The 25,304-nt window shown below is 43.6% G+C and overlaps 1 long non-coding RNA gene across 2 annotated transcripts in view; it reads left to right on the forward strand.

The window, feature by feature from the left end:
* The first annotated feature begins 1,522 nt into the window (after nucleotides 1-1,522).
* LOC137374978 (uncharacterized) overlaps nucleotides 1,523-25,304 on the forward strand; it is a 59,247-nt gene continuing 35,465 nt past the window's right edge. For both annotated transcript variants that reach the window (XR_010975930.1, XR_010975929.1), the window contains exon 1: nucleotides 1,523-1,966. This is a non-coding gene — a long non-coding RNA (uncharacterized lncRNA). The remainder of the gene's footprint in view (nucleotides 1,967-25,304) is intronic.

Raw genomic sequence — 25,304 nt, forward strand, 5'->3', positions numbered from 1 at the left:
AACTGAGAAAGATTTGTATTTATACAGCAACCTTGTGACATCTCAGAAACAGAAGAAAATGCTTGACATACGATAAATTGCTTTGAAGAGCTGATAATTTTGTTTTTGGGACAATATTGTAAAATGTGTGATATCAATTCAGCCGGCAGTTACACATCTCTCCCCATTTTCATTTCCATTGAGGCCATTGAATCGTAGTCACCCATCTTCCACTCTCAGCCAAGATCAAAAGTAGCCCCAGGATGTAATGGTTAAATAGGACCAAGCTTGAGTTTCAAATTATATCGACCATAGGACAAAGGGAAGACTAAAGGAGGTAAACTCCATTATGGTAAGCTGCAGGTAAAAGAATAAGTCAATGTTGTAGTTGATGTGATGTGTCTTGATTTCAACAGAGTGAGGATATAAGAAGACGAACAGCAGATTTGCAACTTTGGGAAAGACAAGAGAAGAACCTTGAGAGGAACATTAACCATAGTATTGATAAATTAGAGACTTTTCACATCATTGGAGTAAAAGTGAAAAAATGGTTTGCCAAGTCAGATTCACGAAGACCGGGGCAGCACAGTGGTTAGCACCACAGCCTCACAGCTCCAGCGACCTGGGTTCAGTTCTGGGTACACTAACCATTACATCCCGGGGACTGGGGCTACTTTTGACCTTGGCTGAGAGTGGAAGATGGGTGACTACCATTCAATGGCCTTAATGGAAATGAAAATGGGGAGAGATGTGTAACTGCTGGCTGAATTGATATCACACATTTTACAATATTGTCCCAAAGACAAAAGTTCTGGGTACAGAGTTTGCAAGTTCTCCCTGTGACCGTGCGGGTTTCTGCCAGGTGCTCTGGTTTCCTCCCACAGCCAAAGACTTGCAGGCTGATAGGTAAATTGGCTATTGTAAATTGTCCCTAGTGTAGGTAGGTGGTAGGAGAATTGTGGGGATATGGTAAGGAATATGGGATTAATGTAGGATTAGTTTAAATGGGTAGTTGATGGTCAGCACAGTCTTGGTGGGCCGAAGGGCCTGTTTCAGTGCTGTATCTCTGAATAAATGAATAAAATCACTTCCTGCCAGAGCTGAGAGTTTTCTACATGAATCCTAAGAAATCATGTCACACAATATAGACTCACTAAATAAATCCAAAATTCAGAGCAAGGTGTTTATAAATTGATCCTTATTTATGTAATTTTTTGCATTAAGATGTAGCTATAGAATCATACAGTAGATTCATAGAATGCTGTAATACAGGAAAAGCCATTTAGCCCAACAGACCTGCACTGATGGTTTTCTCTGCTGTTCATTCCATGCCTGACCATAATCATATATCTACATTTGTGGGCACTTTCTGCAACTATTTCCGTTATAAATTCCTTCCCATTTATAATTCTGTATGTAAACTAGTCACGCTGTAACTACACCATGCCTGCAGTGGAGGTGCTGCAGCTAGATTAAGTAGTGACTTGTGCACAATACTGAGGAAGCAATCAAACATTCCTTTACCTTAGCTAGGTAGGGGGAGGATGGCAAGGACAAAATGGGATCTTGGATAACCAATAAAGAAAAGCTACACACCAGCAATAGGAAACTGGATATCAGTAATGGAGAGCTGGTCATTGATGGAGGAAGCTGGACGTTGGAATTGAGGATTGGGCACCATCATTCTTTCTTCTGCTGTCAGACAATGTCCTCATTTCACAGAGAGTGTGTGAAGGTCCCAGGTCCACTGTACCGCAAAAGAATCAGCACAACTCACGCCGGTTGTGGTCACCCTTTCTGCCGTGCGAGGATAGCTACCTGATGCACTCAGTGACCAATATTCCAGATACACAGGACACAATACGGTAACACGGTCAGTTCCACTTAGCTGGACCTGAAGAAGGTTTTCTGCAGCAATGAGTGACAACTTCACAAGAAACAACGGGAAGCTTCTCCGACACCCAGTTTCTAGTTCCGGAGAGTACAGGTGAGTTTAACTTAACTCCTCTGCTGTATATAGAGGTAATGTTCCCATCCTGATCCAACACATATTTGTTAATCACTCGTTTCTCTTACTCCAAGGGTGAGATAGGGGATTTAGAGACGAACATCACTTTAAGTCGGAATTTGAAACTCCCACCAAAAATGTAAAGGGTACATTTTGCATTTTGACATGAGCCTACCTGACTCTGTTTTATCCGATTTACCTTTCCCCAGGCTCGTGTTTTGTTGGTACGTTTTTTATATTTTAATGCTTTCACAGTTGATCTTTTCAAATGGCTGTGTATATTGCTGCACGGACTGAATGAAGATTCCCTCTGTATTTAGCAAAAACAAATCTGAGCAAGGGGGAGGCTTTTTTTAAAAACTGACTTTATTAATGAACTTAAAAATGATGCCCTTTGGTGCGGACAAAGGGTTGTTTGCATTTAATTTCTTCGGCATAGGTTTCATTTCTTTTTTTGCATATGCTTACGCCTATTTGATATTCCTTTCCATAGCTTTTAATCGTTTTTGTTTCTAATTCTTTGGGATTTAATTTTTGCAGAATCTTTGTGTATCATGTTTTGCATATCACTTTTCCAGGATTTTGTTTGGATACATCACATAATATTTTTCATATAATTTGTTACATCTATTTCTTTTTGGAACATTGTCCGGATAGAACGGTTGAATAAATATTGCACACATTTTTGTATATGTTTTATATTATGTTCGCATAGTTTGTTCATATCAATTTTTGCAGATGCTTTCATAGAATCATACCGCACAGAATGAGACCATTCGGCCCATCGTGCCTGTGCTGGCTCTTTGAAAGAACTATTCAGTTAGTTCCACTGCCCCCTGCTCTTTTCCCCCATAGTCCTGCACATTTCTTTTTTCAGGTACTTACCTAATCCCGTTTTGACAGTTAGGATTGAATTTGCTTCCAACTGTCTTTTCAGACCGTGTAAGCATTCGCTACAAACATTGCATTTTCTTTACAATAGGATTATCGAAATGGGAATATAGTGATTAAAGACAGTCCGGACCAGCATTCAGGTAGTGAAGGGACAGGTGTGTGGTCTGCGCTGCTTTCCTGTGTAATCAGTAGTGGAGGTGTCTCGGGGGTGAACAGTACAGGGGATGATTACTGGCTAATTGGTATTTTGTTCTAATTGACAGGATTACAGAGCTCATTGATACAGATCAGGAAACTGACACCAGGAAGGAATCAGAAACTGGCTCAGAATGAACCCTACAACCACTGTCTCTCTTTCCCCTCTCGTTTATTTTCTCATCATTCCTTCCTTTGGTGTTTAGTGGGTGATGTCAGCTGCCCCCAGGCAGACTTGACTTTTCCCTTTGCAATGATCTTCACTCTACAGGCTACTCACTCTATGATTACATGGCTATAGAGACTTTATAAGTGTAAGAAACACTAGCGCCAGCTGTTCACCAGCATTTATTCATCTTACTATCCTTAACGAGGAAGCTATGTTTGGACTGACTTGGTACAGACCAAACTAACCACCGAGATCAGAGCAATCGCCACCCCTAATCCCTTTCTAATTGCTCCCTTGGGCTTCGGAGGGCAGGTTAGCAAGTATTTTTACTCAGTGCCTTCCACAGGGAGTTAGTTGGAGAGGAAAAGGCAGCTAGCAGCTTCGTTCCAGACAAGTCAAACCCAGAGATGTTGTCCTGATGGAACTTTTTAAAATGACAAAATAGGACAACAACAACTTGCATTTATATAGCATCTTTAACATAGTAAAACAGCCTAATATGTTTCCCAGGAATGATTTTTCAAACAAAACTTGACGCCGAGCCACTTAAGAAGGACAGGTGACCAAAAACCTAACCGAAGAGGTCAGTTTTAAGGAGCGATTGAAAGGAGAAGAGAGAGGTAGAGTGGTTTAGGGGGGGAATTCCGGAGTTCAGGATCCAGGCAGCTGAAGGCACGGATGCCAATGGTGGAGCGATGAAAATCAGAGATGTTCAAGAGGCCAGAATTAGAGGAGCGCAGAGATCTTGGAGGGTTTACAGTTGGAGGAGATTGCAGAGATAGGGAAGGACGAGGTCATGGAGGAATTTGAAAATGCAAGACCAGACATGGTCCAAATCCTATATCCTGGAATAATAGGAGAAGATTGGTTGACCCAGTTAATAAAGACATTAATAAAGACAGCTTACACATAACACAATAGGTAAGTCAGCTTGACTTATTGAAGGGAGCTGGGAGGATAGAATGTTGGTCAGGCCATTGGGAAAACACCCTGCCTTTCTTCCATGGGATTGTTAATTACATGTCAGACTTGGCTCAGTGGTTTCATGCTTCTCTGAGCCAGCTGGTTGTGGGTTCAATACACATGGCATGGAGCGGTGGTGTGGAGTGGTCTGGAATTCCACTTGTTTGGTTGGTGCAAGCTCAATGGTCCAAAACATAGGATGGTCCCACCATGGAAAGAGACAGGGTGTTTAGCAGTGCACCCTGTGATTGTAGACAGTGTGAGTTTAGTCATTAAGCCCCACAAGTGACCCTGCATAGAATCATTGAAACAGCATTAGGCTATTCAGCCCCTCCACCCTGTTCCGCTATTCAATTAGAACACGGCTAATCTGTATCTTATCTCCATTTACCCACCTTTGCTCCATATCCCTTGATACTCTTGCCGAGCAAACACCTTATAATCTCAGTCTTCAGATCTTCAATTATCCCCCAACATCCACAGCCTTTTGGGGGAGAGAGTTCCAGATTTGCACTAGCCTTTGTGTGAAGAAGTTCTTCCTGACATCACCCCTGAACAGCACAGCTCCAATTTTAAGATTATGTCCCCTTGTTCTCTCTAATGCAGGGAAATGTAGCAGCCCAGTTACACACAGCAAAATCTCATGAACAGCAATAATAGCACCAGCAATAATGAGATAGCTGACCAGGTAATCTGTTTTAGTGATGTTTGCTGTGGGATATATATTGGCCAGGACCCTGAGGGAGCTCCCTGCTCTTTTTCAAATACTGCCGTGGGATCTTTTACATCCACCTGAGAGGGCAGACAGTCGCAGCCAAAGATGGCACCTCCAGTAGTGCAGTGCTCCCTCAGTACTGCACTTGGAGAATTAGCCTAATTTATGGGCCTAAGTCTCTGGAGTGGGAATTAAACCCACAAATTTCTGACTCAGAGACAAGAGTGTGACCCATTAAGCCACAGCTGACACCCGGAGTCAACAGAAAGTAAAATAGTCAGTGGAGGTGGGGGAGGTGTAAAACAGGGCAGCCAGTCCGATCCTATCAGATTGCTGCTGGGTGGGCTAGGTTAAGGTAAATTTACCCTCGCCCACTGTACCGTGTTAATTGCGATACATCAGCAGAATGGTTAAACTACAGGGCAAGTAACTCAGAGGCCTGAACTGACGATCCAGAGACACAAATTCAAATCCTGCCATTGTAGCTGGTGAATTTAAATTCAGTTAATACATTAAACTGGAGTTAAAAAGTTAGTATCAGTAGTACTGACCATGTAACTACTCAGGTTATCTTTAATGCCCTTTAGGGGAAGGAAATCTGCTGTCTCTACCTGGTCTGGCCTATATGTGATGCAAGACCCACAGCAATGTGGTTGACTCCAAACTGTTGTGATATACCTTTTAAGAGGTGTGTCTAAAACTGGTATCACCAGACAGGATATGATATATATACTCATGTAATCAATTCAAATAAACCTGGTAAGCCATACAGGCAGTGCAGTCTCATACATGCACCTAAAAATTGCCCAGATTTCCACGACATATGCAAGGCATGTGGCACCAGAGGGCACTGGAATGGTCAATGCAGGAAGCCAAAGCCAGAACAGGTAGCTCGACACCAGGATAAGCCAGAGGCAGATGCAAGACAGGTACAGCATTGCAACAAGCAAAGGGACCATACTGGATATCCAGCAGCAAATCTATGAAATGACCAGCCAGACAGCAAGATTGGATGATGAGGATGACCAGAGCGGTGACACACACAGTGAGCAGACATTCCATGCAGACAACATCACAGAACATGTTGATGCTGTGGTACTATCAGAAGCCTTTGGCACTTTTCACATTGTTATGCCCACGGAAGCCTGGGAAGCAAACGCTATGGACAAAAATTGACACAGGTGCGAGTGCGAACATTCTCCTACTTCGCATTCTGAAAGGCTTGTACCCACAGAAGTGGAAAGTGATGGCTCAACCAACTGCTGCCAAGCTCACAGCCTATAACAGCTCAGAAATTCCATCACTGGGATCCATTGCACTTGAATGTTTGCTACAATGACTCACCACGGTCAGTCCAGATATTCGATGTCGTGGACACAACAGGTCCAGCGATTGCAGGCCTTCCAGAGTACAGCCACCTGACCTTGGACACCTTTCATGGCACCGACATGATAATAGCGAAGACAACAGACCACAGGGACAACTGCAGATGATCTATGATGAGCAGGAGCAGGCACTGCATTAGCTGGGCTACAAACTCAGTGAGTCAAAGCCAAAATCAAGATGATCAAAGAAGCCAACAAGGCATTGCAGGGTCCAACTGGAGACTTTTATGAAGATCGAGAAGAAATGGAGAAGGGCACTACAGAATGGACCTTCAGAGGGAGAGGGATATCATCTCAGAACTGAGAGTTCAAACAGAGTAACTCAGCACCCTGAAGAAGGAATTCCTTTGATTACAAAAATTATCCAATTTAAACATCAGACACAAAGTACGAGTACAACACCCAACCAATGGAACATGGAATCCAGCAGAAAGTATCATAAATGTCTGTCCAGAACCATGACCTTAACGAGTATGAATGCTTAACAGCATGACATTGCAAAGAAATTGATGCTAAATCAGGGAAGTACCAGAACAAGAAAAACAAAGTAGCCCAATCGCAAGTTGAACATGATCGAAGACACGATCCAAACACAACACTCCTACAGACAACCAGAGTTGTGAGAACATGAAGCAATCTCAAACCAACTTCACAGTAAACAAGTCTGGGCGTATTAAACCACTATTATGCTTCAGAGACTCATAGGTTTATCACTTTGTACAATTATATACTGAAATATTACAGTTTTAACTGATGTAATGCAAATAGTTCTGATTATTCAAGGATACAACATTAAGTTAGAAAAAAGGGGGATGTTGTGGTATACCTTTAAGGGGTATGTCTAAAACTGCTGTCTATCACCAGCCAGGATGTGATGTATATACTTATGTAATCATTGAGCAGAAGTTAGGAGTAGTCAGAGAGACCAGGCGTGTTAGTGAACCTCCAAGTTATTGGGCCGAATGGCGGTGGGTGAAAAACATGGCGGTCTCCCTGCCCGTGCGGGCCGCATGCCAAAGAGCCACTATGATTCCAAGCGTGGTGATCCAAAGTCGTGGCAGTTCCAGCTGCCGGGGTGGAGATCACAGTGGGACATCAGCAGGTGATGGGAGACTCATTTATTCAGGTAAGTTAATTTATTTAAATATTTAAATGGCAGTCCCATCACTGCACGGCAGTGGGTGGGGGGGGTGGGGGTGGGGGTGGGGGGTGTTGCCATGAGGCCACCCTGCTGCTGGCAATATTGCGCCAGGTCCTGCTGGCATCGAGGTCCATGGAGGGTCTCATCCGGAGCAATCTTCATGCCTCCTCTGCCACAGAACCCGACATCGAGGGCTCTATAAAATCCAGCCCATTGTATTTAGTTCCATCTCTTCAAATAAGGAACCTACTTAGTTTAGTTACCAATCCTCCTGGTGTGGTTAGTGTGTTTGTGTTAAAGAAAGAGAAACAGAACAATAACTGCCCTCTGAAAAGGCCAAGTAAGCCATTCAGTTATATCAAAACCACAATGAAAAACTATAATCCACATGGACTGCAGTGGTTCTAGAAGGCAGCTCACCTTTTCAACAGCAATTAGGGATGGGCAATAAATACTGGCTTTACCAGCAATGCTCACATACCATGAACGAATAAAGAAAGTAATGTTAAAATGCAGGGGTGAGCAGGTGCTGTTATTGGCAGGTCCAGTGCTGGCTCATGACTGACAGCAAGTGAAAATATTCACTGTGCCCATAACGCTGAAAGTTAAACAGTCAATTGGCTGAAATCCAAGCTGACACATTGTCTAGGCCATTAAATACGGCATGAACTCAATGGGCCAAAGGGTCTCCTTCTGTGCCATAATGACTCTGACTCTATGGAACTGTGAAGCAAGATGTATATTTGCAGTACAATGCTCTGGGCTTGGAAAGCTTGGATGAAAATGGAATATCGCTTCTGCAAGTTTCTTTTCTTTTAAGGCAGTGACATGAATGTGCTGTTTAATATTATAGAGCAGTAGCTCAGTGGGTAGTGCACTCTTACCATTGAGTCAGAGGTAGTGGGTTCAATTCCCATTCCAGTGATTTCAGTACCATATCCAGGCTGATGCTCCCATTGATGGGGTGCTGCCTTTCAAATAATGATGGAGAGGAAAAGCACCCCTGGTCTGTCCATTTTGCCCCACACAATTATACACTCTCCACCCCACCCAAAAACCAGGTGGGAGGAGGCTCATGTGGAGCACGAACACCCGCAGACACCTGTGGGGCTAAATGGTCTGTTTATGTTCCATGCAATACTATGTAATTAAAGGAGTTGATAGAGAAACACCATTTCCTCTGGAGGGGGCAGGGAGGAGTCTAGAGCAAGGAGGCATAACCTTAAAATTAAAATTGGAGCCAGGTTGTTCAGGGGTGATGTCAGGAAGCACTTCTTCACACAAAGGGTAGTGGAAATCTGGAACTGAAAATTTCAAAACTGAGCCTGATAGATTTTTGCTAGGCAAGATTATTGAGGGTTACACAACCAGTGCAGGTGAATAGAGTTAAGAAGCAGATCAGCCTTGATCTAATTGAATGGCGGAACAGGCTCAAGGGGCTGAATGTCCTCCTGTTCCTATGAAACTGAGAAAGAGCAACTTAATGGTAATAAAATGAATGTAGAAATACACTGCAGGGTATTATTTGGAAACAGAAAGACTATGTAGCAGAAAGTAGAAGTGCAATTTCGCCCTCATCACCAAACATAACATCAACTGACCCTACATCTCAGTGTTACTCATGGGATCTTTCTGTGTGTAAAATGGCTACTGTGCTTGCCGACAAAAAAACAGTCACTGCAGCTCGAAGTAATTCATTGCATGTGGAGTGCTTTGAGGCGTCTCTGAGAGATATGATAAGACACTGTATAAATACAAGCCTGTGTTATAGCCGCACAGAATATGCTGTTGAGATAACCAATCACACAGTTGTTACAATACCCACACTTTGAGAAAATTCTGTGATTATTATTGCAGTGATATCAATGCCTTGCCCATCAGATAATCTTTTGCTAGGACAGCATGTCCCAAACCAATGTCTAGGCTTTATGCATAGATCTTTGTCTTCAGCTTGTCCAAGTTTAGCAGCATTGTTAACCCATTTGGTTTTGCATAGTTACTACGACAGGTTAGTTACTGATTGAATCACAGCAAAAATTCTAAAGATACTCTACTTGATTGACATCGAAACAACTTCTCTATAATACTCATGCTAGACCTCCAATCCTCCAACCCTAATGCTTACCATAACCTTAACCCTCTGTGTGGATACTCACTCCATCCTCCTTCACTCCATGGTCCATCGTAGTGACACTGCCCTTTCATCCTTACACTCAGTTACCTGCCCTAATGTTGACAGCGCATCACCCAAAGTGACCTCTGCCCATTTGATCACTTGTAGCCCGTCCAAAGGTTCCATCCAAGTCCCTCTCCTTTATTCCTGACATATCAGTTCATTCCTAGTGGTACTATCTATAAGCATTGAGTAATTTTCTTTGATTCGTTCATGAGATATGGGTGTTGCTGGCCCATCTCAAATTGCCCTTGAGAAGGTGATGGTGAGCTGCCTTCTTGAACCGTTGCAGTCCATGTGGGGTAGGTACACCCACAGTGCTGTTAGGAAGGGAGTTCCAGGATTTTGACCCAGCAACAGTGAAGGAACGGCAATATAGTTCCAAGTCAGGATGGTGTGTGACTTGGAGGGGAACTTGCAGGTTGTGGTGTTCCCATGTATTTGCTGCCCTTGTCCTACTAGTTGGTAGAGGTCGCGGGTTTGGTAGGTGTTGTCTAAGGAGCCTTGGTGCGTTGCTGCAGTGCCTCTTGTAGATGGTACACACTGCTGCCACTGTGCATTGATGGTGGATGGAGTGAATGTCTGTGGATGGGGTGCCAATCAAGTGGGCTGCTTTGTCCTGGATGGTGTTGAGCTCTTTGAGTGTTGTTGGAGTTGCACCCATCCAGGCAAGTGGAGAGTATTCCATCACACCCCTGACTTATGCCTTGTAGATGGTGGACGGGCTTTGGGGAGTCAGGAGGTGAGTTACTCGCCGCAGGATTCCTAGCCTCTGACCTGCTCTTGTGGCCACAATATTTTTATGGCTACTCCAGTTCAGTTTCTGGTCAATGGTAACCCCCAGGATGCTGATAGTGGGGGAATTCAGTGATCGTAATGCCATTGAATGTCAAGGGGAGATGGTTAGATTCTCTCTTGTTTGAGATAGTCATTGACTGGCACTTATGTGGTGCGAATGTTTCTTACCACTTATCAGCCCAAGCCCGGATATTGTCCAGGTCTTGCTGCATTTCTACATGTTCTGCTTCAGTATCTGAGGAGTTGCGAATGGTGCTGAACATTGCACATTCATCAGTAACCATCCCCACTTATGATGTATGATGGAGGAAAAGGTCATTGATGAAGCAGCTGAAGATGGTTGGGCCGAGGACACTATCCTGAGGATGTCCTGGGGCTCAGATGATTGACCTCCAGCAACCACAACCATCTTCCTTTGCGCTAGGTATGATTCCAACCAGTGGAGAGTTTTCTCCCTGATTCCCATTGACTTCAGTTTTGCTAGGGGCGCCTTGACGCCATATCTGGTCAAATGCTGCCTTGATGTCAAGGGCAGTCACTCTCACCTCACCTCTTGAGTTCAGCTCTTTTGTCCATGTTTGAACCAAGGCTGTAATGAGGTCTGGAGCTGACTGGCCCTGGCGGAACCCAAACTGAGCGTCACTGAGCAGGTTATTGCTAAGCAAATGCCGCTTGATAGCCCTGTCGACGACACTTTCCATCACTTTAATGGTGATCGAAAGTAGACTGATGGGGCGGTAATTGGCTTGGTTGGACTTGTCCTGCTTTTTGTGTACAGGACAGACCTGGTAATTTTCCACATTGCCGGAGAGATGCCAGTGTTGTAGCTGTACTGGAACAGCTTGGCTAGGGGCGCGGCAGATATGCAATTAGAGGGCAAGCACTTAACCTCTCTACCACTGCCCCTGACTCCGCAATTGTTGAATGTACGATGGTGGGGAGGTGAAGCTAGATGCCTTTGGCTTACATATGGAAGTTGATCCAAAGCTTCTCAATAACATCATTGAGACTGCATTCCCAGCATCAAGTTGAGCCTGAACGTCTGTCGACTGAACACTGGCACGAACAAAACTATTCCCTGTTGAGTCCTCAGAATAAACTTTGCCTGGTCCCACCCTTTCCTGTCCATTCAGGTAAAACACAACTTTTTTTGTTCATTCACCAGATGTGGGTGTCACTGGCAAGGCCAGTATATATTGACTTAATAAAACCAAACAAATGCTGGAAATACTCAGCAGGTCTGGCAGCATCTGTGGAGAGAGAAGCAGAGTTAACGTTTCAGGTCAGTGACCTTACATCAGAACTGGCAAAGGTTAGAAAAGTAATAGGTTTTAAGCAAATAAAGTGTGTTTGGAGCAAAAGAGAACAAATGGGAAGGTATTGATAGCACAGAGGGTCACAGAGAATAACAACTGACAAGGAGGTCATGGGGCAAAGGCAAAGACAAAGAGTGTGTTAATGGTGTTTTGAAATACAAAGCGTTAGTGCAGAGAGTGTGTTAAATGACAGAATAATGAAAGCCCTAGTCAAAAGCAAAAACATGAAAAAAAATGAAAAAAACTGGACCGGCACATGGTAAAAAAAAAAAAGGTGTAATGATGAAACAAACTAAAATAAAATAAAATACAAATAAAAATACAAAGTAAAACTAAAAAAAAGGGGGGCCCGTCATGCTCTGAAATGATTGAACTCAATGTTCAGTCCGGCAGGCTGTAGTGTGCCTAATCGATAAATGAGATGCTGTTCCTCGAGCTTGTGTTGGTGTTCACTGGAACACTGCAGCAATCCCAGGACAGAGATGTGGGCGTGAGAGCAGGGAGGTGTGCTGAAATGGCACGTGACCGGAAGCTCGGGATCAGGTTTACAGACTGAGTGGAGGTATTCCACAAAGCGGTCACGCAGTCTGTGTTTGGTCTCCTCATTGTGAGCAGCGAATACGGTATACTATATTGAAAGAAGTACAAGTAAATCGCTGCTTCTCCTGAAAGGAGTGTATTGGGCCTGGGAGAGTGAGGAGAGAGGAGGTAAAAGGGCAGTTAGAGTCATAGAGTTACATAGCACAGAAACAGACCCTTCAGCCCATCGTGTTTGTGCCGGCCATCAAGCACTTAACTATTCTAATCCCATTTTCCAGCACTTGGCCCCTAGCCTTGTATGCTATGGTGTTTCATGTGCTCATCTAAATACTTCTTAAATGTTGTGAGGGTTCATGGCTCTACCAACCCTTCAGGCAGTGTGTTCCAGATTCCAACCACCCTCTGGGTGAAAAAACTTTTCCTTGAATCCCCTCTAAACCTCCTGCCCCTTACCTTAACTCTAGGTCCCTGGTTATTGACCCCTCTGCTGCGATTGCAAGGGAAGGTGCCATAAATGTCAATGGGGACGAGGTGTAGGGGGTAATGGAGGAGTGGACCAGGGTGTCGTGGAGGGAACAATCCCTTTGTAATGCTGACAGGGGAGGCGAGGGAAAGATGCGTTTGGTAGTGGCATCACGGTGGACATGGTGAAAATGGCGGAGGAAAATCCTTTGGATGTGGAGGCTGGTGGGATGGAAAGTATATATTGACTATCTCTAATTGCCCTTGAGAAGCTGGTGGTGAGCCATCTTCTTGAACCACTGCGATCCATATGGGTTATGGTTATTTGTGGGGGTTGTGATACAATTATGTGGCTTGCTGGGCCATTTCAGAGGGCAATTAAGAGTCAAGCACACTGTTGTGGGTGTCACCACAAGTAGGCCAGACTGGGTAAGGATGGCAGATTTCCTGCCCTAGAGGACATTATTGAACTAGCTGGGTTTTTACTAAAATGTGGTAGTTATATGGTCACCATTACTGATACTAGCTTTTTTTTTGCAGTTTTATTCAATTAACTGAATTTAAGTTCCCCATTTACTGTAGTGGGATCTGAACTGATGCCTCTGACTCATTAATCCAAGTCTTTGAATTCCTACACTGCAGCAATTCTAAATGCAGTTCTGATGAAGGGTCACTGACCTGAAACGTTAACTCTGCTTCTCTCTCCACAGATGCTGCCAGACCTGCTGAGTATTTCCAGCATTTCTTGTTTTTATTTCAGATTTCCAGCATCTGCAGTATTTTGCTTTTATCTTTAACATAACCACCATGCTACTGTACTGATACAATGTGCACATTCTTGTCTTCTATCCTGAACCGAACTTTTAATGTAGTATCTAGTTATGAACATGTGAACAATGATGGACAGGATAAGACCATCTGGTCCCTGGTGGAGGCAAAAAGCCGGATAAAAATCTGCGAAATTCCTCTCTGACCTGAGTAGGCAGATGGGGCCTCGGTTTAATGTCTCATACAAAAGACCACACTTCTGACAGTGCAGCACCCCCTCAGTACTGCACTGGTGTGTCAGCCTTGAACCACAGCTGACCCACATAAAAAGTATTTTGCCTCAGTGTTTATAGAGGGAGATGTAAGTGGGCACTGAAGGGGCGAATGGAGGAGGCTTTACTGGAGATAATTATTCAAAAAAACAGGAAATTCTGTTGAAAATATTAATAGCATTGAAAGTAGAAAGTGCACTTGGCCCCAGTGGTATTGCTAGACAGATGGGTGCTCAGGAACTGTAGCCAGCATGAATCATAACTGCAGGAGATGTGAGGAGAGCAGATTAATGAAGAAGTTAAAAAAATTAAGGGAAAATAACTTAATTTCCAGAACCATTGACATTTACGCCAAAGGAGAGAGGCCATTCATTCCATTGTATCTGTGCTGGCTCTTTTATAAAACAATCCCAAACTAATCCCATTGTCCCACTTTCTCCCCATAGCCCTGTATCAATCCCATACTAATCCCACTGTCCCACTTTCTCCCCATAGCCCTGTATCAATCCCATACTTGTCCCACTTTCTCCCCATAGCCCTGTATCAATCCCAGACTAATCCCACTGTCCCACTTTCTCCCCATAGCCCTGTCTCAATCCCAGACTAATCCCACTGTCCCACTTTCTCCCCATAGCCCTGTATCAATCCCAGATTTATCCCACTGTTCCACTTTCTCCCCATAGCCCTGTATCAATCCCATATTAATTCCACTGTCTCACTTTCTCCCCATAGCCCTGTATCAATCCCATACTAATCCCACTGTCCCACTTTCTCCCCATAGCCCTGTATCAATCCCATACTTGTCCCACTTTCTCCCCATAGCCCTGTATCAATCCCAGACTAATCCCACTGTCCCACTTTCTCCCCATAGCCCTGTATCAATCCCATACTTGTCCCACCTTCTCCCCATAGCCCTGTATCAATCCCAGACTAATCCCACTGTCCCACTTTCTCCCCATAGCCCTGTCTCAATCCCAGACTAATCCCACTGTCCCACTTTCTCCCCATAGCCCTGTATCAATCCCAGATTTATCCCACTGTTCCACTTTCTCCCCATAGTCCTGTATCAATCCCATATTAATTCCACTGTCTCACTTTCTCCCCATAGCCCTGTATCAATCCCATACTAATCCCACTGTCCCACTTTCTCCCCATAGCCCTGTATCAATCCCATACTTGTCCCACTTTCTCCCCATAGCCCTGTATCAATCCCAGACTAATCCCACTGTCCCACTTTCTCCCCATAGCCCTGTCTCAATCCCAGACTAATCCCACTGTCCCACTTTCTCCCCATAGCCCTGTATCAATCCCAGATTTATCCCACTGTCCCACTTTCTCCCCATAGCCCTGTATCAATCCCATACTAATCCCACTGTCCCACTTTCTCCCCATAGCCCTGTATCAATCCCATACTTGTCCCACTTTCTCCCCATAGCCCTGTCTCAATCCCAGACTAATCCCACTGTCCCACTTTCTCCCCATAGCCCTGTCTCAATCCCAGACTAATCCCACTGTCCCACTTTCTCCCCATAGCCCTGTATCAATCCCAGATTTATCCCACTGTCCCACTTTCTCCCCATAGCCCTGTATCAATCCCATACTAATCCCACTGTCCCACTTTCTCCCCATAGCCCTGTATCAATCCCATACTTGTCCCACTTTCTCCCCATAGCCCTGTCTCAATCCCAGACTAATCCCACTGTCCCACTTTCTCCCCATAGCCCTGTATCAATCCCAGATTTATCCCACTGTTCCACTTTCTCCCCATAGCCCTGTATCAATCCCATATTAATTCCACTGTCTCACTTTCTCCCCATAGCCCTACATCAATTCCAAACTAAGCCCACTGTCCCACTTTCCCTCCATATCGCTGTATCAATCCCAAACTAATCCCACTGCTCTGCTCTCTCCTCATAGCACTGTACTAATCCCAATCTTATCCCACTGTCCCACTCTTTCCCCATAGCCCTGTATCAATCCCAAACTAATCTTTCTAAATTCTTTATTCAGTGGCTATCTTATATTTGTGCCCCCTTGTTCTGGACTCACCTACAAGTGAGAACAATTTCTTCACATCCACTCTATCACAACTCTTCATCATTTTAAATGCCCCTTTCTGGTCACCCCTTAACTATCTCTTCCAGAAAAACGAGCCCCAGCCAGCTCAGTCTTTCCTGATAGTTATAACCTCTCAGTTCTGGTAACATGCTTGTAAATCTTTTCTACACTTTCTTCAGTGCTTCAATATCTTTTTTTGTAGTATGGAGACCAGGGGCTGAATTTTCCAGCGGGCATCAGGACTCCGCCGTCAGGCGCACGTGGGGGGGTCCCGCGCTCGCCCATGTGTTCAGTGTGGCTGCCGGCGCAACCTTCCCGGTGGCGGCCTCATAATTGGCTGTCCCCTAATTGGCTGCCTCCACACTCGTCATCCTATTAAGGACGGTGGGTGGGCTCCCGAAGCTACAGGCCCAATTAGAGGGCCCACAGTGATGTCAGGCCAGCAGCCTCACCGGGAGAGCTGGGCATTGCTGAGGCAGGCAGGCAAACGCAATGGTGCCTCAACATGGAGGTGCCCTGGGTTGTCTGTAGTGAAGTCATCAAATAAAGAGGCCTGAGGCTGGAAGAGCCATCAAGGTGGAGGGGAAAATCCCTCCACAGGAGTAGCGTTTGTGGCCTTATATCCCCGCGGCCTCATCATTGGAAATGGAGCCTCTGCTTCTGATGGTCACTTAACTTGCTGCTGGGGGGTCGCTTCAATTGAGCTGGTGACCTCCGCACTCAACAGGAGGGTGGAGGTGAGTCACTCCAATGCCAAGAAAATACCGGCACCATTGCAAAATGGCCCATAAGTGGGGCCTTAACTGGACTAATTGTCTGCCCGCCTCTGTGCAGCGAGCAGCCGGCCCGGTTCCCGGTCCTGGAGGTCGGACTGCATGGGACAGCTGTCCCAACATGGCTCCCTACTATCTTCTCGGCTCCTGTGCCTCTACAGGGCCAGGAAAATTCAGCCCTAGAACTGCCCACAGTGTGGTCTAACCAAGGTTCTATATAAATTTAATATTAGCCCCTTGCTTTTAGATTCCATTCCTCTAGAAATGAACCCTGCGCTTTGTTTGCACTCTGTATGACGTTATCAACTTGAGTTGCTATTATTAGTGATCTCTGTATCTGTAATCCCAGATCTCTTTTTCTCCTCTACTCCATTTACTTCTTTACCTTCCAAGGAATAAGTGGCCTCATTATTCTTTCTACCGAAATGAATCACCTCACACTTTTCCATTTATCTGCCCAGCTTCCAAGCCTCTTTATGTCTTCCTGCATTTTGGTGCAGTTTTCCACATTATTAGCTATACACCCCCACCCCCCGCACCCAATTTAGAATCATCTTCAAATTTAGACACTGGACTTCCAATTTCTGAGTCCAAATTATTTAAGTATATGGTGAGCACCAGCATGTATCCCCGGTGGACACAATTTTCCATTTCTGCCAGTCTGAGAAACTTACCTTAATTCTCACACTCTGTTTTCTGTTTTGTAGCCATCTTTTAATCCATTCCACTTCCTAACCCCTGACTGCACACTTCCTGACCATTGTAGTCAACCTGTTAGATGTCACCTTATCAAAGGCCTTCTGAAAATCTATATCCACCACATTGACTGCAGTGCCCTTGTCTACTCTTTCTGTTACTTCATAGAATCATAGAATGATACAGTATTGATGGAGGCCATTCAGCCTATCATGCCTGTGCCAGTTCTTTGATAGAGCTCTCCAATCAGTCCCATTCCCTGACGTGTTTCCCATTAATCTAAGTTTTTACCCTTCAATTTATCCAATTCCCTTTTGGAAGTTACTAGTGAATCTAATTCCATTGCCCTTTCAGGAAGTGCACTGCAGGTCATCACAACTTACTGATTAAATATTTTGTCCTCATCTCCCCTCTGGTTCTTTTGCTAATTATCTTACATCTATGTCCTCTGGTTGCTGATCCTCCTGCCTTTGGAAACTCCTTCCCATCAAAACAGTGTTTCGCACAATGTGACAAGACACTGTATTCTGGAATATATTTCCCTGTGAAAGAATTTTCAATTCACCTCTCTATTCCACTACATTAATTGTCAATAAGTTTGATTAGATTAGTGATGAAGCATTTCTTTTGGCATCAAAGATGTTCGATAAACATCGATCAGTCAGGCGAGATGTTACCTTTGCCAGTTACTTGGATTAAGTAATTTATTTCTCCTTTAGATTGCCTGAAAGATCTTGAGCTTGACTGACTCTAATCCAGATTGGCACAGGTTTGGAATCAATACCCTGACAGTGCAGTGCCACATGCACCAGGTGTTGAGGGCAGGCACTCAACTCTCTGACATCGTCAATAAACTCATCCACTCGTGCTGCCAAGTTGTGGCAGTTTTTTAAAGAAAACATTTATTTTTGGTGGTCAGACACATTTTGTTTTAATGTGAGAGAAGAAGCTCCCTTCTTGACGGACAGGTTCCCTAATTGCTGCTAATATTGCAGTGCTTGTGGGACAGCCATCCTCAGAAAGAACATTTGTGCACAATCTTACACTGACTCATCTCACTGCGATACAGCGAAACAATAGAATAATTTGTCATCTTTAGGTGTCAGTATGTCAGGCTTTTGTATGATTTGGGTGACACTATCCAAACTCAGTGTCCTCACAAATTTTCCCCTTCAAATATTCATCCAATTCCTTTTCAAAGTTTCAAACTTATTGAATTCTTCAAAGAATTCAATAAGATTGGTTAAGGGTGACCTTTTTAAAATCCATGCTAGCTTTTATTACAGTCTCTGTCTCTAAATGTTTTGTTATCTGATCTTTTAGCAAAGATTATAGTATCTTTCCTGTAGTATAAGGGTAATCCTGAGAGAATGTAAAGATTATCGCCCACCATAATGAGGTAAGAGATCATGTGGGACAGACCCAAGAACAGTTACATTGTGACTTTTGAAGGAGACACACAGGCAAGTGTGGAGTTTATACTATACAATAAAGATTAATGTTTGAACAATACAGTCTAAGAACCTCTCTGGTTGGACTCTATATAGTGACAGCACAAATAACCAAATATTGTGAACATTGTGAACAGCAGTGGGATTGACGTCCTATACCCAGAAGAGAAAATTTGAAGCAACAATCATCCTTCAGGCAGAAGAGAAGAAATTTTAAACAAGTGGCTGAAGAGAAAAAAACAAACTATATGCCATAGAAGGCAGAGAAAAGCTCCAGAGAACAGAAGCGTGGCTGAAAAGCAAGCGATCGAGTGAGACATTGTGCGGGCGATCAAGAAATCCTTGTTTTAAAAAAAAAGCCTTTGAAGACCTTAAAAAATTAATTTTATTAAAGGCTCCGTGTGAGCGAGAGGAGAAGAAAAGGGAAATCACACTCCTTCACTTGGGCTGAATGTGAGGGCGAAAAGCGGGAAAACCCTAAAAAGCACGCAAACTGTAAAAAAAAAAGCCCAATAATGAAGAAAAAAGTGCAGAAAATCGCCGGACACAGTAGAATCTCCATTAACACAGCAAAGCTGAGGAAAAAAAATCATTAAAGCAGTCAAGCTTGAGGTAAATAAATAATCTCTTGCTCTCAGAAAGCAAAGGGGAAAACCCTTGAACTGTCTATCAAACTGCTCTGTCAATTCCAATAGGCAGCTATGTAAACATTTCAGTGAACTGCTTATGGAAAGGGAAAACCCCTAGAGAACCTATATAAAAAACAAACAGGGAACACTCTCAAGCTCCTGCTATACTCCATCAAAGCAAGCTAGCCTGAAAAAAGAGTTTCTTAAAAGGGGACACTCTAAAAAGTCGATAAATTTTTTTTTTTTATGGATCAAAACAGACTTGAAACTGGGGACCATGGAGAGAAAGGTTCCTCAGATACAGAATTGCATTGAAATTGGACAGCGAGTCTGAAACAGTGCAAGTGAATATATTATATTTAATTGGTACTGTAGCTGTGATATAATAACAAGACAATGTGTTGATGAAACATCAGCCAAATTTGCCAAAGTCTTAAAAGCTTGTGATTCCTACTTCAACTTGCACAGGAATAACAGACCAATCCTGCGAGGTGAGGAAAGATCTTGGTACAGGAAACCTCCTGTAACAGTTCAGTTCCTTTACCAGAGTGCTGAACAAGAGGCACCAGGAAAAATGGTAAACTGTGTGGGGTAGTGATGGGGGTGGTGAGGGATGTAGGAGAAGAGTGAAAGACTGCTTTAAACCCTGCCAGTGCCGCAGTGCATAAACTTCCCACAGGTGTGAACAATGTCCTGCCAATAGAGCAGAGTACTTTTATTGCAGAAAAATAAGGCATTTCAGTAAGATGTGCTGAAATAAAATCTCGACTACCCCAATCTCTAAAGGAAAAGTAAAGTAGTTAAGAATAGAGAGGTAAATGAAGTCATGCAACCTCCTGCAGCAGACAAATCGAAATATTTTCTCATTTTGGTCAGCAGACGTATATGTCAACGGACATATCACTAATTTCAAACTCGATGCAGGAACAAGTGTGACGGTCCTGTCAGATAAAGAGCCGTGATTATCCACACATGTTCTGCAACCAACAGAAACTCAGTTATATGGCCCAGGAGGTGTTGTACTTGAAGTAAAGGGGAAGTTACAAGTGACGCTTCAATATAACAGAAAGCAGATATTAGAAACACTGTCCTAAGAAATCAGGAGTTCTCACTCTTAAGTAGAAGAGCTTGTATTGACGTTCATATTATCTAGAAAGTTAAGAAAATAAACAAGAAGAATACAGGAGTCAGGACAGAGGGAGAGTCCCCAACTTGACCTGAGCATGGCAGAGAGTCCAGATTCTGCCAGAGAGCCCGCACAATGTGGAGAGAACCCGCACAACACAGCATAGCCCGCAATGGTGCTCAAAGACTACAAGAGCAAGAAAGAGAAATGCAGTAAGTTCCTACAGGAGTGCTACATGGACAGAGAACTTGGGAAGAATCAAGTGCAACAAATTTGTCAGGTACACAAACAAGATCAAAGAGAATCACTACTTTCAACCCAATTCCCAACTAGACCCTGGGAACGGTTGTCGATGAATTTATTCTTCTTTGAGGGAAAATCCTACCTAATTATAGTTGATTACTTCTCAAGATGGATCGAAGTTAAGCAGACGCAGACAACAACAACTGAAGTAGTCATCAGAGTTTTACAAGAAGTTTTCGCAACACATGTATACCTAATCAGATAGTATCTGACAATGGACCACAATTTGCAAATGATTACTTCACGCACTTTGCAGAAGAATGTGGATTTGTTCACCTAACAAGCTCTCCTAAGTATCCACAATCAAATGGAGAAGCTGAGCAAGCAGTCAGAACCATTAAAACTATGTTGCTGAAAAATCAAGATTTCCAGTTAGCACTACTGACATTCAGAACTACTTTTGACAGGTGAAATTGTGAGACTAGCTAAGAGGAAAAAGGAAGCATACATAAGGTCTAGGCGGCTGATGAAAGACGAAGCTTTGAAAGAATATCGGGAATGTAGGAGCAATCTGAAACGAGGAATTAAGAGGGCTAAAAGGGGTCATGAAATATCTTTAGCAAACAGGGTTAAAGAAAATCCCAAAGCCTTTCTTTCATATATAAGGAGAAAGAGGGTAACTAGAGAAAGGATTGGCCCACTAAAGGACAAAGGAGGAATGTTATGCTTGGACTCAGAGAAAATGGGTGAGATTCTAAACGAGTACTTTGCATCGGTATTCACCGAGGAGAGGGACATGACGGATGTTGAGGTTATGAACAGATGTTTGATTACTCTAGGTCAAGTCGGCATAAGGAGGGAGGAAGTGTTGGGTATTCTAAAGGGCATTAAGGTGGATAAGTCCCCAGGTCCGGATGGGATCTATCCCAGGTTACTGAGGGAAGCGAGAGAGGAAATAGCTGGGGCCTTAACAGATATCTTTGCAGCATCCTTAAACACGGGTGAGGTCCCGGAGGACTGGAGAATTGCTAATGTTCTCCCCTTGTTTAAGAAGGGTAGCAGGGATAATCCAGATAATTATAGACCGGTGAGCCTGACGTCAGTGGTAGGGAAGTTGCTGGAGAAGATACTGAGGGATAGGATCTATTCCCATTTGGAAGAAAATGGGCTTATCAGTGATAGGCAACATGGTTTTGTGCAGGGAAGGTCATGTCTTACCAACTTAATAGAATTCTTTGAGGAAGTGACAAAGTTGATTGATGAGGGAAGGGCTGTCGATGTCATATACATGGACTTCAGTAAGGCGTTTGATAAGGTTCCCCATGGCAGGCTGATGGAGAAAGTGAAGTCGCATGGGGTCCAAGGTGTACTAGCTAGATGGATAAAGAACTGGCTGGGCAACAGGAGACAGAGAGTAGCAGTAGAGGGGAGTTTCTCAAAATGGAGACGTGTGACCAGTGGTGTTCCACAGGGATCCGTGCTGGGACCACTGTTGTTTGTGATATACATTAATGATTTGGAGGAAAGTATAGGTGGACTGATTAGCAAGTTTGCAGACGACACTAAGATTGGTGGAGTAGCAGATAGTGAAAGGGACTGTCAGAGAATACAGCAGAATATAGATAGATTGGAGAGTTGGGCAGAGAAATGGCAGATGGAGTTCAATCAGGGCAAATGCGAGGTGATGCATTTTGGAAGATCCAATTCAAGAGTGAACTATACAGTAAATGGAAAAGTCCTGGGGAAAATTGATGTCCAGAGAGATTTGGGTGTTCAGGTCCACTGTTCCCTGAAGGTGGCAACGCAGGTAAATAGAGTGGTCAAGAAGGCATACGGCATGCTTTCCTTCATCGGACGGGGTATTGAGTACAAGAGTTGGCAGGTCATGTTACAGTTGTATAGGACTTTGGTTCGGCCACATTTGGAATACTGCGTGCAGTTCTGGTCGCCACATTACCAAAAGGATGTGGATGCTTTGGAGAGGGTGCAGAGGAGGTTCACCAGGATGTTGCCTGGTACGGAGGGCGCTAGCTATGAAGAGAGGTTGAGTAGATTAGGATTATTTTCATTAGAAAGACGGAGGTTGAGGGGGGACCTGATTGAGGTGTACAAAATCATGAGAGGTATAGACAGGGTGGATAGCAAGAGGCTTTTTCCCAGAGTGGGGGATTCAATTACTAGAGGACACGAGTTCAAAGTGAAAGGGGAAAAGTTTAGGGGGGATATGCGTGGAAAGTTCTTTACGCAGAGGGTGGTGGGTGCCTGGAACGCGTTGCCAGCGGAGGTGGTAGATGCGGGCACGATGGCGTCTTTTAAGATGTATCTAGACAGATACATGAATGGGCAGGAAGAAAAGAGATACAGACCCTTAGAAAATAGGCGACATGTTTAGATAGAGGATCTGGATTGGCGCAGGCTTGGAGGGCCGAAGGGCCTGTTCCTGTGCTGTAATTTTCTTTTGTTCTACTCCATTACTGTGTGGATTAGCGCATCAGAACTCTTAATGGGAAGAAGACTTCAAAACAACTTCCAATTCTACCCAAGGAATTACTTCCAGGATTGCAAAGTAAGGATTATCAGAAAGTACAAGACAAAGAAAAGTCGTATCGAAACAAACAGACCCATAATGATAACAGAAGATACCGTACAAGAAACCTAACAAAGTTGTCAGAAGGGCAAAAGTTATGGGCACGAGACTAAAATAGAGAGGGGGTAATTCTCCAGAAAGATGAGAATCAACAGCGATCTTATCTAGTACGAACTCAAGAAGGTTTTATACGGAGAAATAGAAGGAATCTTATTCCTTTATATCAATGACGTCATACATTCAAACAACTCAGATGATGAACTAAAAATTCAAAAAGCACTGAATGCTACAAACCTCAACGAAGGCTGTCCAAATCAAGAAACAAGGGATCAGAGAAACACAATCAATCTTCCACATTTGACGACAACAAGATCAGGGAGAGTTGTGAAGCTTCCTGATAGGTTGAAACTATGAAGTCAGAGACTTGGGGGGTGGGGGGGCGGGGGGTAGAATGTAGATAAAAAAGTGAATGTATGTAAATTTATATTGGGATAAAGACTTGTTGGGAGATGTAGGATAAGGGTATCAAAGAGTTAATCTTGAGAGAATGTAAAGATTACTGCCCACCATGATGAGGCAAGAGATCATGTGGAAGAGACTCAAGAACAGTTGCAGAATGGCTTTTGAAGGAGACACACAGTCTAGTGTGGAGTGTATATAGTTACTATACAATAAAGAATAATGTTTAAAAATTACAGTCTAAGAACCTCTCCGGCTAGACTCTATACTGTGGCAGTATAAAGAACCAAATATAGAACATTTCCTACCATTGATGTTAAGTTAACTGGTCTATAATTCCCTGGATTAGTTCTATCTTCCTTTTGAAAATAAAATATGCCATGGTCTCTGCCCCAAATATTCCTGTGGCAAACCATTCCATGCTTCAACAACTGCCTGTGTAAGGTTTTTTCCTAAACTCCCTCCTTCCTTTCATAGTGACAATTTTAAATTGATGGCCCCTCATCACTGACTCCTCAACCAGAGGAAATAGCCTTTTCCTGTTCACTATCAAAACTCTTCATCACTTAAAAAGCATGGTTAAATCTCCACTTAGTCCTTGTCTGCTCCACTGGAAACAGTTGCAGTATTTTCAAGTCTCCTCATAACTGGAGCTTGCCATTCCTCTGGTGAATCCACACCATGCCCTCGCTATGGCTGAACATCTTTTCTATAATCAGGCACCTAAAATTGTACACAATCATCTAACTGGGGGACAAGTGTAAGAACAACATACTCTGTATTCAAACTGGATTATATATAAAAAAGTGTGTGGGCAGTGAGTCAACATTTCTGTTATAAAAGTGTGGACTTCATATACCGCTCTCAATAAGTTACATCTGAATAAAGCTAAAATCACAGTCTATTGTTGATTAACCTACTCCTCTTAATGAATGGGTTTATCAGTAACTCTGCACCTGCTGGCTGCTGATACAGTCCCTGTGCTGGAATGTGGCTGTTTTATGGCAGTGTAAGTACACTAAAATCCTCTTGTCTACTTCAAGCAGTCTCCTGCTACCAGCAGATTTTTATCAATTTGTTCAGTTCAAGCTTGGATTTGCTCCTGTTATGCTCAATACTGGTTAGAGACTATCTCTTGATGATGCTGGCCCAGTCCCAGTGACATGAATTGACCTTTATTCCAAAAAGGCTAGCATTAGTCAACCATCTTTGACCGCCCTCCCACCCCGCTCAATAATCCTCCAGGCTGCTCCTCCATACTTCAGTTTGTACAGAATTCAACAGATAATGCTAAACTTGTATAAAGCACGAGTTTGGCTCCAGCTGAGGTATTGTTTCCCAATCTGGAATGATTTGCATTTCTATAGTGACTTTTATAACCATCCAATGCCACAAAGTGCTTTACAGACAATTAAGTACTTTTAAAGTGCAGCCTTTGTTGTAATGTAGGAAATGTGGCAGCTAATTTGCACACAGCAAGATCTCAAAAAACAGCAATGTTGTA

The sequence above is a fragment of the Heterodontus francisci genome, chromosome 11, assembly GCF_036365525.1.
Source record: "Heterodontus francisci isolate sHetFra1 chromosome 11, sHetFra1.hap1, whole genome shotgun sequence".
In the NCBI taxonomy this organism is placed as follows: Eukaryota; Metazoa; Chordata; class Chondrichthyes; order Heterodontiformes; family Heterodontidae; genus Heterodontus; species Heterodontus francisci.